The 18605-nt window shown below is 39.6% G+C and overlaps 1 pseudogene; it reads right to left on the bottom strand.

The window, feature by feature from the left end:
* Window positions 1-4736: 4736 nt before the first annotated feature.
* Window positions 4737-18605, bottom strand: part of LOC107754373 (von Willebrand factor A domain-containing protein 5A-like) — a 26263-nt pseudogene continuing 12394 nt past the window's right edge.

The following is an 18605-nucleotide window of genomic DNA, read 5'->3' as shown; positions in this document are numbered from 1 at the left end:
TATCAGTGAATCCCAAGTTGTCTCCGATGAAAGTTTATAAAACTATCCGGTGTAAAATGATCAATGCAGACTCAGAGGCGGGTGTTGGTGGTGATCCTCAGCTCTCCATCAAGGTGGCTCTTCACAAAATTAATCCACCTCTTTTTGACATAATTATTATTAGGAGATTTAAATAAGGACACCGAGCTGTTTTGTAAGTTATCGCAACCAGTTACCACTGATCTATAATAGAGAATTAATAAGAAATCAATTAGGATAATATATAATAAGAAATAAGAAAAATAAGAAATTAATAGGAAATCGTATGATTTTAATGAGAAAACATCACCTAACAAGTCTGAAGTATTCCTGTACATTCTTTCAATGCAAACGTCCTGCATGTGTTTAATGTTAGGAATTTACCCTATTAAAAAGTACATGCATTACAGTAGCGAATATCAGATAAACATGATGGACATATCAGACCTTCAACATATGCATTACAAATAACAAAGAACTCATTCTGAAATATGAATAAAGATTTATGCTTTGTATGCACATATAGGCCTACCTTAATACAGTTATTTCACTGTTTTTGTAATTTTGTTATAGTGTTTTTATTCGTTTTATTAAATGTTTCAAAAATGATCGCATTAACAGCATTCATTTTGAAGCAGGTAATGATTTAAACGTTGGTTAAATTAATTATTCATTCAACATATACTGCTAGTAAAACGCCATAAAATTAGCGCAGTCTTGGAGAGTCTGAAATAGATGTAGCTCAATCAGGACATTAAAAATACACACATAACTTATTCAGAGAAATAACAGATACTACGGGCGCAACCACTGCCGCCCCTCCCCTTGCCTAAAATGAAGGGCTTACATCCACCCCCCCTACTCAAAATGTGTCCACACATTCCCAAATACCTCACATCCTATAACGTAGACTAGAGGCAACAGGCCCTTTGTGGCCCGCGTAGACCGCCTCAAATACTCAGTCTGTGACAAAGGTGGGCTAGAGGCACCTTCCCTCGATGCAGTCTGTAATGTCTCTTCAACAATGTCCATATGAGAGGTCGCTCCTCCATCCCTCTGTATGGGTGCTGGTGGCCCTGTAAGACAGCCCCCACCCAAGGATACATAGCTACAGAAATTACTGTTCACAGGATTGACGTTAGAATCAGAAGGTGAAACCTCAACACTTTTCCCTTCTAAGGGCAAGGCTATATCAAATTTACATGGGTTTAACATATTGCGATGCAACACCCTCTCCTCACCATCAACCCCTTCCTTCTTAACAACATAAACAGGTATATCGAGATTAGGTTGTGACATGACAACATACACATTCCGTTCCCATTTATCATCCAATTTACCCCGTCCCCTGGCCCTCTTATTTAGGACCATGACTCTCTGCCCCATCAACAAAGGTTCCCCCTTAACTTTACAATCAAACCCCTTCTTTTGATGAAATTGAGCCTTCTGAACTTGCTATCGGGCTTGATTATAGGCAGCCATTAATCTTTTATGATGGTGATGCACCCAGCTGTCAACTGTCCCCAAAAATCCATCTCCTCGGCCCAGAATAACGTCAATGGGCAATTTTGCATGACGGCCAAACATTAAAAAATATGGGGTATAGCCAGTAGAAGGGTGAGATGTGTCATCGACAGTTATTATAGTGTTAGGGGAGGGGCCATGCTCGGTGGCTCCAGTGCGTCATCGACAGTTATTATAGTGTTAGGGGAGGGGCCATGCTCGGTGGCTCCAGTGCGTCATCGACAGTTATTATATATTGTTAGGGGAGGGGCCATGATCGGTGCCTCCAGTGCGTCATCGACAGTTATTATATATTGTTAGGGGAGGGGCCATGATCGGTGCCTCCAGTGCATCATCGACAGTTATTATAGTATTAGGGGAGGGGCCATGATCGGTGGCTCCAGTGCGTCATCGACAGTTATTATAGTGTTAGGGGGAGGGGCCATGATCGGTGCCTCCAGTGCGTCATCAACAGTTATTATATAATGTTAGGGGAGGGGCCATGATCGGTGCCTCCAGTGCGTCATCGACAGTTATTATAGTGTTAGGGGTGGGGCCATGCTCGATGGCTCCAGTGCGTCATCGACAGTTATTATATATTGTTAGGGGAGGGGCCATGCTCGGTGGCTCCAGTGTGTCATCGACAGGTATTATAGTGTTAGGGGAGGGGCCATGCTCGGTGGCTCCAGTGTGTCATCGACAGGTATTATAGTGTTAGGGGAGGGGCCATGCTCGGTGGCTCCAGTGTGTCATCGACAGGTATTATAGTGTTAGGGGAGGGGCCATGCTCGGTGGCTCCAGTGTGTCATCGACAGGTATTATAGTGTTAGGGGAGGGGCCATGCTCGGTGGCTCCAGTGTGTCATCGACAGGTATTATAGTGTTAGGGGAGGGGCCATGCTCGGTGGCTCCAGTGTGTCATCGACAGGTATTATAGTGTTAGGGGAGGGGCCATGCTCGGTGGCTCCAGTGTGTCATCGACAGGTATTATAGTGTTAGGGGAGGGGCCATGCTCGGTGGCTCCAGTGTGTCATCGACAGGTATTATAGTGTTAGGGGAGGGGCCATGCTCGGTGGCTCCAGTGTGTCATCGACAGGTATTATAGTGTTAGGGGAGGGGCCATGCTCGGTGGCTCCAGTGTGTCATCGACAGGTATTATAGTGTTAGGGGAGGGGCCATGCTCGGTGGCTCCAGTGTGTCATCGACAGGTATTATAGTGTTAGGGGAGGGGCCATGCTCGGTGGCTCCAGTGTGTCATCGACAGGTATTATAGTGTTAGGGGAGGGGCCATGCTCGGTGGCTCCAGTGTGTCATCGACAGGTATTATAGTGTTAGGGGAGGGGCCATGCTCGGTGGCTCCAGTGTGTCATCGACAGGTATTATAGTGTTAGGGGAGGGGCCATGCTCGGTGGCTCCAGTGTGTCATCGACAGGTATTATAGTGTTAGGGGAGGGGCCATGCTCGGTGGCTCCAGTGTGTCATCGACAGGTATTATAGTGTTAGGGGAGGGGCCATGCTCGGTGGCTCCAGTGTGTCATCGACAGGTATTATAGTGTTAGGGGAGGGGCCATGCTCGGTGGCTCCAGTGTGTCATCGACAGGTATTATAGTGTTAGGGGAGGGGCCATGCTCGGTGGCTCCAGTGTGTCATCGACAGGTATTATAGTGTTAGGGGAGGGGCCATGCTCGGTGGCTCCAGTGTGTCATCGACAGGTATTATAGTGTTAGGGGAGGGGCCATGCTCGGTGGCTCCAGTGTGTCATCGACAGGTATTATAGTGTTAGGGGAGGGGCCATGCTCGGTGGCTCCAGTGTGTCATCGACAGGTATTATAGTGTTAGGGGAGGGGCCATGCTCGGTGGCTCCAGTGCATCATCGACAGTTATTATACTGTTAGGGGAGGAGACATGCTCGGTGGCTCCAGTGCATCATCGACAGTTATTATACTGTTAGGGGAGGAGACATGCTCGGTGGCTCCAGTGCGTCATCGACAGTTATTATAGTGTTAGGGGAGGGGCCATGCTTGGTAGCTCCTGTGCATCATAGTATTAGGGGAGGGGCCATGCTTGGTGGCTCCAGTGCATCATAGTGTTAGGGGAGGGGCCATGATCAGTGGGGGGTATCCTCTGCTCTTAAAACGCTGGGGGCGTGTCCGCTGTCTGCGCTGAAACCACGCCCAATCACGGGAAAGCTGCCGCCTCTTAACTGTCAAATACCGCTACAGCCTGAACGGATGCTCCTAGCAGCTTAATTGGATTTACAAAGCCATACATATTTCCCCATACATATTTGCTCTGGTGCGTCATCGACAGCTATTATAGTGTTAGGGGAGGGGCCATGATCAGTGGCTCCAGTGCGTCATCGACAGTTATTATTGTGTTAGGGGAGGAGCCATGCTCGGTGGCTCCAGTGCGTCATCGATAGTTATTTTAGTGTTAGGGGAGGGGCCATGATCGGTGGCTCCAGTGCGTCACCAAGCCCCCGTTTTAGCCTCGCCGAAAAAAATCCTGAACACAGAATTGGTGAAAAACTGTGGTCTAACTCCACTATTCAATACTACATAATTCACAGTCTTTGTAATGTGTTTCAGCAATATATTTGTAATATTTATAATGCGTTTAGAAACAATTCTCAGAATTGACTTTACAGGGACTTTAAATCTGTGCTTCCTAATGTTCCAAATGCGGTCAAAGTCGCTGAATCACTATAAGACCAATAGTAGATAGTGAAGTCATGACTTATGAATATTAATTGTGTTGTGCGCAGAAGCGCCTTGCCCACGTTTGTTTCATGAATATTAATTAGGTTACGTTCGGAACTGCCTTGCTCCGAGTCTGCATTGTTTTGATCACTGATCTATAATAGAGAACATTATATAGATCAGTGGTTTTGATTGTATTACGATTCAACAGACTGCCTGGATAATTATTTGGTTAAGGTCATTTTCCTCTCGTCTTTTCAAGAAAAAGTCATTCTAGTTTTCATAAATAGATACTTTAGAAACGTTTCTATATCTTACTTTTTCCTAATTTTAAGCGTGCTGAAATATTGAAAACGATATTTAGCACTCATGATTCTACTGCTGTGTGAAAGTATCCTGATTGAGTGATTGAAGACCAACAGCTTTAGTGAATCACTGACAGACAAACAAAAACCAGGAGAAAAGTCATTTAAAAATATTAATTTTATTCAACTTATTTAAAATTTCAAAACCGCAAACATCTTGGAAACATTATTATATATGTTTTTTTACTTTGGTACATAAAACTCAAACGGTGCAGGTAACATATATAGAATTTGGTGTAGAATTGAGCAAATAAAATTTTACTAAAACAAGTAACAGGGTAACAGTAAATGTAACAGTATCTGTTCTTTTGTCTTCTGACGGATCAGGATGAAGAAACACTGACGTCTTCAGATTCCCAGAGTCTCTTTGGTCACCTGACATCCGAGCAGGACATTCCCCACACACACACACTGAGACAGATCTCCCACTGAAACACACACACACTCAAATCATCAGTGTGTGTCAAAGAACTGAAGATATTTGCTGAAACGTCTCTTGATGAACGCTGACTGAATGAATGTGGTCTGGAATGGAGATCTCACCTTTCTGAGAGCCGATCCATGACGCTGCCTTCATGGCCACAAACTGCCACTCCACCTGCTGCTCTATTTTACAGCCGTATAACCAGATCAGAGCCAGGAGAGTGGCCCATACTGACCCATCCACCTGTGTACAAACCATCATCCACTGCATTAGTTACTGCACACCGGACACAATCATCACTGTCTTATTATTTCATGACATCGCTCACCTGTGCTGGTTTCTGATTGGTCAGCTCATCCTTCGTCTTCCCAAACACATCAGCCAGTGTGGCGTCCAGTTCCCATCAGCCTGACGCCTTTTGGAGAGAAACCAGCTGGAGAAAAGTGTCCTTTGGGGGCTCAGGATCAGCTGAACACACACACACACTTATATAAAAACAGGAAACATTTTTGACCTTGTGGGGACATTTTTTTTGGTACCCATGAGGAAAACAGATTATAACTCATACTACATTATATTTTTTTGTTTTGTTTTTGTTTGTAAGTGAGGGTTATGTTTAAGGTTAGTGAATACAATATACAGTTTGTACAGTATAAAAAACATTATGTATATGGAAAGTCCTCATAAAACATTGAAACCCAACATAAATGGAAAAGATAGAAAACAAGACAATTCATGCCTCTACAACAAAACTGAGCAAATACATTCTTAAAACCATCAATGAGTTCTCTAAAATGATTGTATGTTTCTCTTACTTGTTTCAGAGCAATGTTTATCGGTAAAAGACTGAAAATGCTCAAATGGAAAAAACACATTTATGATCAAAGCAACAAAAACATTTGTTTATTAAAAATAAAGAGAGAGATTCTGCATAAATCTAGACAAATAAAGTACATCACAATGCCAGTTGATATGTGAAGGGGACTTCAGTGTATATGTTTGGTTCATTCACCCTTTATTGCCAATGATGCAGAACAGATGTCACTGTCATAATAATCAGCCATCATCCTTGAGCGTCTAAACTTTTTAGAATCTGTCAAAAATATGTTGCACAAAAAGTGAAGAAATGCAAATAATAAATAAGCAAACAAGAAAATATCTGAAATGTGACTGCATTTTTATTTCTTGCAGATCCTCATACTATAAGGGATCTCACTACCACTAAAGAAAAAACAACATGCATTAAAAATTAAAACACCTAAATACATAAACACATAAGAGAAGACGAAGAGTAGTCAGTATGATTTATCTTACCATGATTACGAGACAGGGCTTGACCTAGTTTCCCTAAAAATAAATTAAGTTCACATCTTGTTACCTGCTAAGTGACAAGGAGCTATTTAGTGCTCTCTATTTAGTGCTGTGGCTTGGTAAGGCTTGTAAACCTATTTTGTGAAATGCAATGAAAACAATAAGTTTGCCAAATGTCACATTCTTCACTCTTTCACAAACCTAATATTACATTGAGGTGCACTTACCCAGCAGTGATTTAGACTTAGCACGTTTAGATGTCATTTGCTGAGCAAGTTCAGCGCCTACAAGCAAAGAAAGCAAAGATCAGAACAGATTCAGACCTGGAGAAACAGCCGAGAACAGACACATCCAACAGAACTAACAAACAAGAAAAGCTTTGGAATAGGGAAGGATTGAAATGGACATTTTTGGCCCGAAACAGTTTTGCTATTGCCTTTGTATTGTTTTGTTTGTCAATGAACTCATAAAAATTTAAGTAGCTCAGATAGCTGTAGGCTGTATGTGTGATTCACTAAAAAGAGCCGCTTCATTAGTAATTTGTTCTGGAATACACTGGTCACGCTGTCTGTTTCATGCAGACTTGTGTCTTTGGCTTTTGTGTGGCGTCTCACTTTTTTTCTCTGTCTTAATCCATGAGGGCTGCGGTTTTTAGATGTGGTGTCAAGATAAATGTACTTCAACATTTGAAAATGTCCTACTTTCTGTTTTACTCTGTTGCGGTTTGACGAGCTGGCTTTAAACACAAAAGCAGTTCCACTTGTGTTTTCTTTCTTGATTCAGAACAAAGATTAATAGTAATAGACAGAAACATAAGACTAAACAACAATTCTAAACAAAAAATGTGCTAAAATGAATGTTTTTTTACTGCATGTTGTCATATGAACTACCAGTCAGTAACTACATTGATTTAAGTAGCTCAGATAGCTGTAGGCTGTATGTGTGATTCACTAAAAAGAACCGCTTCATTAGTAATTTGTTCTGGAATCAGACCACGCTGTCTGTTTCATGCAGACTTGTGTCTTTGGTTTTTGTGTGGCATCTCACTGTTTTTCTCTGTCTTAATCCATGAGGGCTGCGGTTTTTAGATGTGGTGTCAAGATAAATGTACTTCAACATTTGAAAATGTCCTACTTTCTGTTTTACTCTGTTGCGGTTTGACGAGCTGGCTTTAAACACAAAGCAGTTCCCGTGTGAATGTTTTCTTACTCATTCTGAAATCGCATTAGTTGTGTGGTTTGGTGAGGATGGTAAATCAATAATTAAACGTGCCAATTTTGTAATACACCTTGAAAACAACATTTCATACTTCACAGAACTATTACATTGAGGTGCATTTACCTCGCGGTTGTGATGACCGTCTGGGCTACAGGCAATGAAACCAAAGGTCAGAACAGATTCAGATCTGGAGAAATAGTCAAGAACAGAAATATCCAAAGGACTAACAAACAAGATTAGGTTTGGAATAGGGATGGATTGTTATGGAGACACATGAAACCGCCACACACAACAGATAGAAAAGAACCATTTACCACATCATAATGTAGTCAACGCATCAAATGTCGTAAACTATGAAGTGACAAACAAGTGAAGTGTATTTGAAATCATTGCTGTCAGACAAACAGACAAAACACACATCTATACAGACACAAACAGAGCACTAAAACAGCACTGACATGCAAAGAACAGTCTATATTACCACTGGGCAACGGTTCCCTAAAGACAGCCCTAAAAAACAAATTCATTTAATCTTAATGAGCTGTACACACACAAAATGTAAACTGTTACATTGCATGAAATTTTTAAATCCTAATTTTAACTGTATTTTAATATTTTCTGAAGAAAATGTGGTGCTTGAAAAGACACTGCCACATATTGGCGCTGTAGGACTCTATACAGTACATATCAAAACAAATTTGCTTTCAAAAGAACAGATTAAATGTACTGCAGTAAACAGTCCAGTCACTTATTTAAACACAATCAAAGCACTAAACGTGTCCGAAAATGTTAACCCTTGATTTTGATTAACTGAACCCAGTAAATATCTAAAATCTATGTGATAGTAACATTGGTTGCAAAATTATTATAAAAATGGACACAGATATCCTCTCAAGTTCACATATAGACACAATGAGAGACTAATGTGTGTCGGCACTTTTCCCTGCAGCAGGGGCCCTTTCACAAATTGTATTATAAATTATTATTTGTTTACAAACTTAAATTATGACCCCTTTAAGTGTGACTAAAGCTCAAGTTCAATTAACTTTTGGGTGATAATGTGTATCATTACATATAAATGACAGACTGCTGTTTGTCTTACCACAAATTGGCGCAGTAAGTGCGTGACGGTAATCTGAAAAATCTTAAAGAGGTGAACACATCAGTGTAAACATCAAATAGTCAAATGACAGTAAAAGTGACTTATACACACACAATCAGAGCACTAACCGTATGCTGACACTCTTCTCTGCTTCAGGGGTCCTTTCACAGTCTGTCTGCTGTCTTTATTAACAGCAATGAAGGCTGTATGAACACTGCTCACTCCTGCCTGAACACTGAGCTCCACCATCCTGCTCCTGATGCCCTCAACATCTGCAGCACCTGACCTCTCCTCCTGCTCCAGAGAACGGATCAGGGTCCGAGCCGCCAGCCGGTGAATGGACAACCTGCAGAAACATGGAGGAAATTTGTTGGATTAGAAAAGCAACCACTGATGTCACTGCAATTAATGTCTTCCTGTACATGTATGTGTGCATCTCACTGTTTTTCTCTGTCTTAATCCATGAGGGCTGCGGTTTTTAGATGTGGTGTCAAGATAAATGTACTTCAACATTTGAAAATGTCCTACTTTCTGTTTTACTCTGTTGCGGTTTGACGAGCTGGCTTTAAACACAAAAGCAGTTCCCGTGTGAATGTTTTCTTACTCATTCTGAAATCGGGCTACAGGCAATGAAACCAAAGGTCAGAACAGATTCAGATCTGGAGAAATAGTCAAGAACAGAAATATCCAAAGGACTAACAAACAAGATTAGGTTTGGAATAGGGATGGATTGTTATGGAGACACATGAAACCGCCACACACAACAGATAGAAAAGAACCATTTACCACATCATAATGTAGTCAACGCATCAAATGTCGTAAACTATGAAGTGACAAACAAGTGAAGTGTATTTGAAATCATTGCTGTCAGACAAACAGACAAAACACACATCTATACAGACACAAACAGAGCACTAAAACAGCACTGACATGCAAAGAACAGTCTATATTACCACTGGGCAACGGTTCCCTAAAGACAGCCCTAAAAAACAAATTCATTTAATCTTAATGAGCTGTACACACACAAAATGTAAACCGTTACATTGCATGAAATTTTTAAATCCTAATTTTAACATTTTCTGAAGAAAATGTGGTGCTTGAAAAGACACTGCCACATATTGGCGCTGTAGGACTCTATACAGTACATATCAAAACAAATTTGCTTTCAAAAGAACAGATTAAATGTACTGCAGTAAACAGTCCAGTCACTTATTTAAACACAATCAGAGCACTAAACGTGTCCGAAAATTTGAACCCTTGATTTTGATTAACTGAACCCAGCAAATATCTAAAATCTATGTGATAGTAACATTGGTTGCAAAATTATTATAAAAATGGACACAGATATCCCCTCAAGTTCACATATAGACACAATGGGAGACTAATGTGTGTCGGCACTTTTCCAACATCAGCCAGTGTGGCGTCCAGATCCCAGCAGCCTGATGCCTTTTGGAGAGAAACCAGCTGCAGTAACGGGTCCTTCTGGGGCTCAGGAGCAGCTGAACACATACATACAAACATTAAGCACAAGGGAAAAATGAACAGAGAGAAGAACATCTCACTCGCACATCTCACACACACACACACACACATAAACAGGGTTGTCAACTGATTACACATTAAGAAAATTAATTACGTGACATGGCTGTGTGATTTGGGGCACCATCCTTACTATAAAACACACTCATGGAAAAACACATAAAACCTTTACATATAAAAGCAACTTATTCCCATACAAACCCAATTACACACAACAAAAAACAAACAAACCCCACTTCTGTTGCCTGTTTCAAGCCATTTCTTTTTAGGTTCGGAGCTACACTGTAAGTGCTATGGGCCAAATCAGTCAGGGATTTCTCTCGGTGCTCCCGATGGCCAACCCGGACCTGGGTTACCATTTTGTGTAACATGACATGAAAACAACAATCAGTGCTTCAAACATTTCATTCCTTCACAAAACTAACATTGAGGCACATTTACCTAACAATGACTTAAAGCATTCAAAGGACTTTACAAGTGTGTCAGGATCCTGTCACTAGGTCTGTCATGTTTATTGTCATGTTATTATTATTTTTTTTACTTCAATAAAGCCCTCACACTTACTGACTCCTTGCCTCATCCCTTTCCCACACCTGACAATATATTCAGTATAAAAACCAATTCTTCCCATGCAAACCCACTTACACACACCCACACACACACACACACACACACACACACAAAATGCAACAGACGGAAGAACGTCTCAGTATAATTTATCTTTCAAGGTGAAGCTTGTTCTTCTTATCTTGTCATTTTTTGTAATTAATCACACTAAACTGATGCATTAAATAACAGTTTTAATATTATGAAGAACTTTAGTGCTCAAAAATTAATTAAAAGAATAAACAATTAAATTAACCAATAATTAAATAAACCAATTTTGTAATAAGTCATGAAAAACAACAATCACTGCTTTAAACATTTTATACTTTACTCTTTCACAAAAATGTTACATTGAGGTACATTTACCTTGCACTGGCAGCCATCCAAACAACGGTGCATTAAAGGCCATTGGCTGAGCAGGTTGTGCAGCTACAGGAAGAGAAACTAAAGATCAGAACAAATTCAAATCTGGAGAAACAGCCAAGAACAGACACATCCCAAAACATCTCTGGAAACCTACAGGCCCGACCTCAATAATATGTCATTTTGTCTATCATTCTATTAAATTATGATTATAATATACATTCCATCACACCCCATATAAAGAGATACAAGAGCTGTTTTTAGAATTTTTTCATTTCTACTGAATGTTAATGAATCCGATGTGTTATAAAAAGAAATATTCAAATATGACATTTGTCTTTATGAGTTTATATATTTGTTCTTAAAAGAATAATTTAAAGACATAAATGATAAAACTACTAGCAAATATTTTCCAGACAACATTTTAATCACTTCTTTTGCTTTTAATACAATGAAAATATAAAAGCTATTTTTAAAATAATTTCATGCCATTTTTCCTCACACAATTTAAATGTCTTTACGCACAAGAGCTGTTATAAAGTATGTGAAACAAAAGACTAAACAATCACAAAAAAAAATCTAGAATCACAGGTAGTTGTAAGCTGTACTGTATGTGTTCAATTCACTTTGTCAGAACTGATTAGGCTTCTCCAATAATTAATTGTACCAGTTTAGTAATATGCCAAAAAACATACATTGAGGTGCATTTACCTGCAGATGAATTAAAGCTTCCAAAGGCAAGTGACTGAGCAGATTGTGAAGCTACAGAAAGAGAAACCAAAGGTCAGAACAAGATATTTGTACTTAAAAATAATAATACGTAAATTCAAATAATTAAATTATTAGTAATAAAACTAATCATAATATAACTGTATAAATATAAATAACAAAACTACTAGTTCATATTTTTCAGACAATATTTAACTACTTCTTTTGGTTTTAATACAATGGCAATATAAAAGCTAAATGTTTTTTTAAAATATATAATTTCATGCTTATTTTTTCTCATACAGATTAACTGTAACAGCTGTTATACAGTATATGAAACAACAGACTAAACAACAATACAAAGGGGTCATATGATGCGATTTCAATTTTTGTTCACGCAAAGAAAGAAGGTGTAGCTTTTATTCTCGCTGTAGTAATGTTGTTGCCACGGCCGCCATGTCGTGAAGACAAAATAATGTTCTTTTTAGCAACATCATATGACCCCTTTAAAAAAAGAGGTAGCATATTTCACTCATTTTTATAAAACACTACTATAAAAATGCATAATGTGAATCTTTAACTATGTGTTGTCACAAACAACCAGTAAGTAACTACACTGATTTCAGCATCACAGGTAGTTTTAAGCTGTACTGTATGTGTTTGATTGACTTTGTCAGAACTGATGAGGCTTGTAAACCAATAATTAATTGTACCGGTTTAGTAATATGCCAAAAAACAAACAATGAGGTGCATTTACCTGCAGATGAATTAAAGCTTCCAAAGGCAAGTGACTGAGCAGATTGTGAAGCTACAGAAAGAGAAACCAAAGGTCAGAACAGATTCAGATCTGGAGAAACAGCCAAGAACAGACACATCCAACAGAACTAAAAAAAAAAAAACATTGGAATAGGGATGGATTGTCTTCCAGACAACATTTTAATATCTTCTGTTAGTTTTAATACAATGGCAATATAAAAACCTTTTTTTTGGTTTTGTTTTTTTAATATGACGTTACAGTTTTTCTCACATGAAACAAAAGAGAGAGAAAAAACGAGGTAGCATATTTCATTCATTTTTATAACACAAAATGCATAATGTGAGTCTTTAACTCTATTGCCATATCACTGGTAGTTTTAAGCTATATGTGTTTGATTCACTTTGTCAGAACCGACGCCTTACTGTGTCAAGTTAAATGTAGCTTTGGAATGTTTCAATGTGGTCTGTGCACGCTTCCTGTGTGAACAGCTTCATACTCATTCTAAAATTTTGGTAAGTGTGGTTTGGTGAGGTTTGGTGAGGCTTGTAAATCAGTAAACAAATGTAACAGTTTTGCAATTTGACATAAAGCATACATTGAGGTGCATTTACCTGGTGATGACATAAAGCTTCCAAAGGCCCTTGACTGAGCAGTTTGTGCAACTACAAGCGGAGAAACCAAAGGTCAGAACAGATTCAGATCTGGAGAAATGGTCAAAAACAGACACAACCAACAGAACTAACAAACATGAAAAGCTCTGGAATAGCCATGATTGATATGGAGAAAGGGCCAGTCATTTCCACTGAACATTACTGAAGTGGGTGCGTTAGCAAAATGTTGAGACACGTTTCTTAGTAAACACCACACTTTCACATGGGGAGCCCCACACACAACAGATGGGAAATAACACCTTACCACATCCCTCCTAAAGCAGAAAAAAAAATGTACATTTCACATCTTAATGAGGTCAAGCAAACACAAACAGGTGTTACAGACACCTGGTGTTACACATACAGACACAATCAGAGCACTACAACAGCACTGACAGAAAAACTGAAAAACAAGAGTCTATATTATTTATCTTACCAGGTATGGCTCCATATAGCATCCCTAAAAAACACATTCATTTCTTAATGAGTGAGTGATTCTGCTTGCCATGCAAAGCCACCGCCACATGCTGGCATCCTTAATTTTATATCCCACTGAGATGAACACATCAAATATAGTAAATAGTCAAGTAACAGGAAAAGTGATTCACACACACATCCGTACACACACATGATCACTAACCTTGTGCCGAAAAACTAAAACTTGACATGCTGTTAAATCCACTCCCCTTTAAAATCTGCCACTGTGACCCTAAAACAGCATTTGAGTTTGGTTAATTAAATACACCAAATGTAAAATGTTATGTGGCAGGAACATTTTAAAATTAAAATTAAAAATAGACACAGATATCCTGCATACACACTCTTCCAAAGAACACACACAAACACAATCCTTGCACTAACCGCGTGTCGGCACTCTTCTCTGCTTCAGGGGTCCTTTCACAGTCTGTCTGCTGTCTTTATTAACAGCAATGAAGGCTGTATGAACACTGCTCACTCCTGCCTGAACACTGAGCTCCACCATCCTGCTCCTGATGCCCTCAACATCTGCAGCACCTGACCTCTCCTCCTGCTCCAGAGAACGGATCAGGGTCCAAGCCGCCAGCCGGTGGACGGACAACCTGCAGAAACATGCAGGAAAAGGGCAAAAACTGGGATTTATTGTTACTTTACATTTAGATTTATGCATTTTATAAGCAGATAAGCAGACTCTTTTATCCAAAGCAACGTATATTGCATTCAAGGTATACATTTTATCAGTTCATGGATTCTCTGGGAATCGAACCCATGACCTTGGCATCGCTAGTACCATACTCTACTGTTTAGGATACAATAATGCTGCGTGTTACTTTAAAAAAAAAAAAAAAAACGGCTCACGGTGTATTTTTCAGTGTGTTTATGTGTTTTACCCAGTTTCCTCAGTTGGTTTGAGGCAGAAGTGAAGCTGGTTTGTTACTGGTTGATCTTTAAGACTGTATTTGACTGTCACTGTTCCCTCAGAGCCTCCTGAACTCTATGAGAGAGTGGAGACAATGGAATAGGGAATTAAAAAAGACAACAAATTACCTACAACAACAAGAAATGGCAAACTTTTCAACTTTCAATGTTTTTATGAAGTCAATTTTAAAGGAAAAGTTTACTCAAACTCATATCATTCCAAACCCATGACAGTCTTCCCCCCCACAGAACACAAAAAGAGAAATTCTCAAGAGAAGAAATGCTTTTCCATGTAATTACAAATAACTGTGAGCAGTGGAGCTTCAAGTTTCAAAAAGGGACACAAAAGCACCATAAAAGTGATTCATGCATGTGATTGGTCTAGCACTAAGAGTGTGTGTCAAAAATGTAATGCCCCTTTCCATAACCGACTGATTTCAGCTTCTGAGGCTTCATTAGCATCTGTAAACATATTGTAATTATGTCGACGGTTTTGCTGTACCAGTTCAAGCCCAAACCATGTTTGCAAAGACTTCAGCATGACATTTTACAGTAGACGTGTATTATGTAAATGTGTTACTTGCTGAAGTAGAGAAGTCACGGAAAAAATGGTAGGACTACAAATGAGGTTTTTCTTTTGGAGTGATTATTTCATTTTGATGTGGACTTTGTGCTTTGTAAATTTGCCGATTGATTACACTAGATTGCAGATCAATTGTCATTAAAAACATGCTACATCATCTCACTTCTCCTTTCAGTTGGGCATAAATGAGTGTTCTTTGTCCCTGGAAGAGCACATTGATGGGTGGAGACAGTGTGTCAACAGTAACTCCATCTGGAAGGGTCCAATCCACAGAGATATTAACCACAGCGGGCTGCAGCGCAAACCTGAGCGACTGCATCACCTGATATAGTTTGAAGAGAAAGAGAAACCATTGAGACATTTGACTAGGAAACATTTGTGCCTGTGAAATCCAGTGGAGAGCTTTACTTTGGGCTGCATGCGGTCGGTGTCTGTGATGAACTGAGCGTGACCAGATCCCTCTCTGGCCATTCCTGTGATGAGGGCGGCACTTGCACCCTCACCAATCCCGAATGAGAAACACCTGAAGACACGATAAACTGTTACTGTTAGTGATGAAGATATGAATGAAGCACAGATCAAACCCAGCAGACCTTTACCTGTGAGAGTGAGCGTGACTTTTCACCAGGTCCAGCACCTCTTTAGTGTTTCCCACCTCTCCATCAGTGAAGACGAACAGCTGAAGAGAGAAAAACAACTGAGTCTTAAGTCTTGTTTGTGTGATCGCTTAGCTCTGTCACATGATCCTCTGCTCACATCGCTCAAGAGGTTTTAGCCATTTTCACTCCTACCTTAGTTTTCTTATATTACAGGTGGCAGTGAAACTATCACCTAAACTAGCCAGAAGAAGCACTGAGAAGAAGTACTTTGCCAAACAATGCATCGCATGGGTTCAGGCAGGCCATGTTATTCATTCTCAGCTGATCCTCGTTGGCCAATAGGATTAAAGGGGTCATATGACGTTGCTAAAAAAGAACATTATTTTCTGTATTTGGTGTAATGAAATGTATTTATGTGGTTTAACATTTGGGCGGCGTTATGCTAATATTTCCACATAGTGACGTAGATATGTGGGGGCGTGTTAGAACGAGCCGTTTTAGGTAGGCGTGGTTGACTCTTAACTTTTATAAAGAATATCTCTTTGGATTTGAGACTTTAGTCTTTGCAACTTTACAGATCTTCTTTATGCACCAAGAGCTTGTAACACTCCAAAGAGAAAGAAAAAATTGAAATCGTATCATATGACCCCTTTAAGACACCTATCACAGCAATCCTATTAAAGGCACCATTCAGTTATCTTGTTGCTCTGGAGCTAATTAGATGGCAAAGCATCTTTGTCACATCAGGCTAATATTTCACTATTCCATCCATCTCCGAAGGTGTTTTCAGTGCAGCTGAGTTCATGTTTCCTTTTTATGCTCATTAGCTTATACAGATATGGGCATTTTTGCTTGTTCTTCAGTAGTTAATTAGTGCTCTAGCTATGGGATTGGATCTAACTCCTATGTATCATTTGGCTTTGAGACATAATCACTGTCAGTTTTTGTTTGGGGGGCATTTCACATAGTTTGATTTGCAGTGTTGGGGAAAGTTACTTTTAAAAGTAATGCATTACAATATTGCGTTACTCCATGAAAAAGTAACTAATTACGTTACTTAGTTACTTTTTATGGAAAGTAATGCGTTACTTTACTAGTTACTTGAAAAAAGTAATCTGATTACGTAACTCGCGTTACTTGTAATGTGTTACCCCCAACACTGTTGATTTGGGGGGTTATATTGCTGCACTCCTTACGTAACAGCTGGATAGGAAGTCCTTGGAAGCAAGTCATACCTGTCTGGGGTGATCAGGGTGATAGCGTAGATTGTAGATGTGTTTTAGAGGCTGTAAAATCTCTGTGCCGCCCATGTCTGCTTGCATTTCCTTCACTTTCTTCAGAGCCTGATCCATTGTGTCCTGATTGTATTCGACACTCAGACTGCAAAAAAATATAAAATAAAAATAAATAATAAGACATCAATGACAATGGCATCTCACACATTTCAAACATTAATATCTGAATATCTGTGAATGAGGATCTAGACACTTACGGGAAGAAGGACTCAAAACGAGAGCCAAATCCATAGATATTGAAGTAGCATCCCATGGGCAGACTCTTCAACAGTAACAGCAGAGTGTCCTATAGAGAGACATGGATAGACATTCAAGTGTGTCTCGTCTGAATATGTGTCAACAGACCCAAAAGTACATTTTAAATCTTACCTTTGCACTTTCAATGCGCATCTGTGCTCCTTTTTCATGATGCATCATGCTGCCCATACTGCCTGATCTGTCAATCAAGAAAATAAACTCGCCTCCAGATGCCAGTGATGACATCACTTCCTCTGGGAACTCTGGGTACAAACTCATCATGACCACTGGGTCCCTCATCAGAGAGCCTGAAATAAAGAGATATTATGTACAGGGGCTGCACTGAGTGTAAGTTATAATTCACAGTGAATTTATACTTCAACACGAAACCATTCAAAACAGACCAACCATAGGCTCTGAGATTAAGCAATAGTATATGTTTCTGTTGAAGCTATTTCAAGTTTTTATTTCAATTTCATTTAAAAAAAGATTAAGAGCCAATAATGTATAGTTTAGAAAAATGGAATATACAGTATTTTATACTTATCATCCATGACATAAATTAATACTTTTATATTGTACTTATATTGATGATTTGACTACATGATTCACAGTGCTTCATGAAAAGCGTCATAAATGTCTAATTACAGTCTAGTATATTTAACTTTTCCAATATTGAAATACACTTTGTTTTAAGTCAAAATGTTGTGTGATTCACTGAAGCTAGATGGGTTGATTTTTAAATGCCTATGGAAAATGAGTGGAAAAAAATACTTCTGGATCTAAGGTCAATGGTCGGTCACTGTTCAGTAGACGTTCAGGTCGTACCTGGCGGGGCAGTGGTCACTCCTGCCTCCACTATAGCAGAGGGCTGATGGGTATCCTGATAGAACACAAACAGCTCAAAGTCCTTATCAAACATGTGACCAGGACTCAGATCCACCTGAACACATAAACAACACATACATTAAACTGCTCTGCTCACACATCCAGATAAACACATGAAGATACACAGTACCGTAGCCTGAGTGCGATCAGAGTGGAGGAACACTAGATCCAGAGAGCAGTTGGACTCTAGTTTGGAGATGGGCTTTGGAGAGCTCACATGGACACTGAGAGTCAGCGTGTAGGGAACAGCTCCACATCCTGATGAAATCTCTGAGACGATACCAGCACCTGAACCTGACACACACACACACACACACACACACACACACACACACACAGAGTGTGT

Source organism: Sinocyclocheilus rhinocerous, unplaced genomic scaffold (assembly GCF_001515625.1).
Source record: "Sinocyclocheilus rhinocerous isolate Xijiao unplaced genomic scaffold, SAMN03320098_v1.1 scaffold561, whole genome shotgun sequence".
NCBI classification, from domain to species: Eukaryota; Metazoa; Chordata; class Actinopteri; order Cypriniformes; family Cyprinidae; genus Sinocyclocheilus; species Sinocyclocheilus rhinocerous.
Note: the sequence above shows the minus strand (reverse complement) of the source record. Positions and strands in the feature narration are given on the sequence as shown.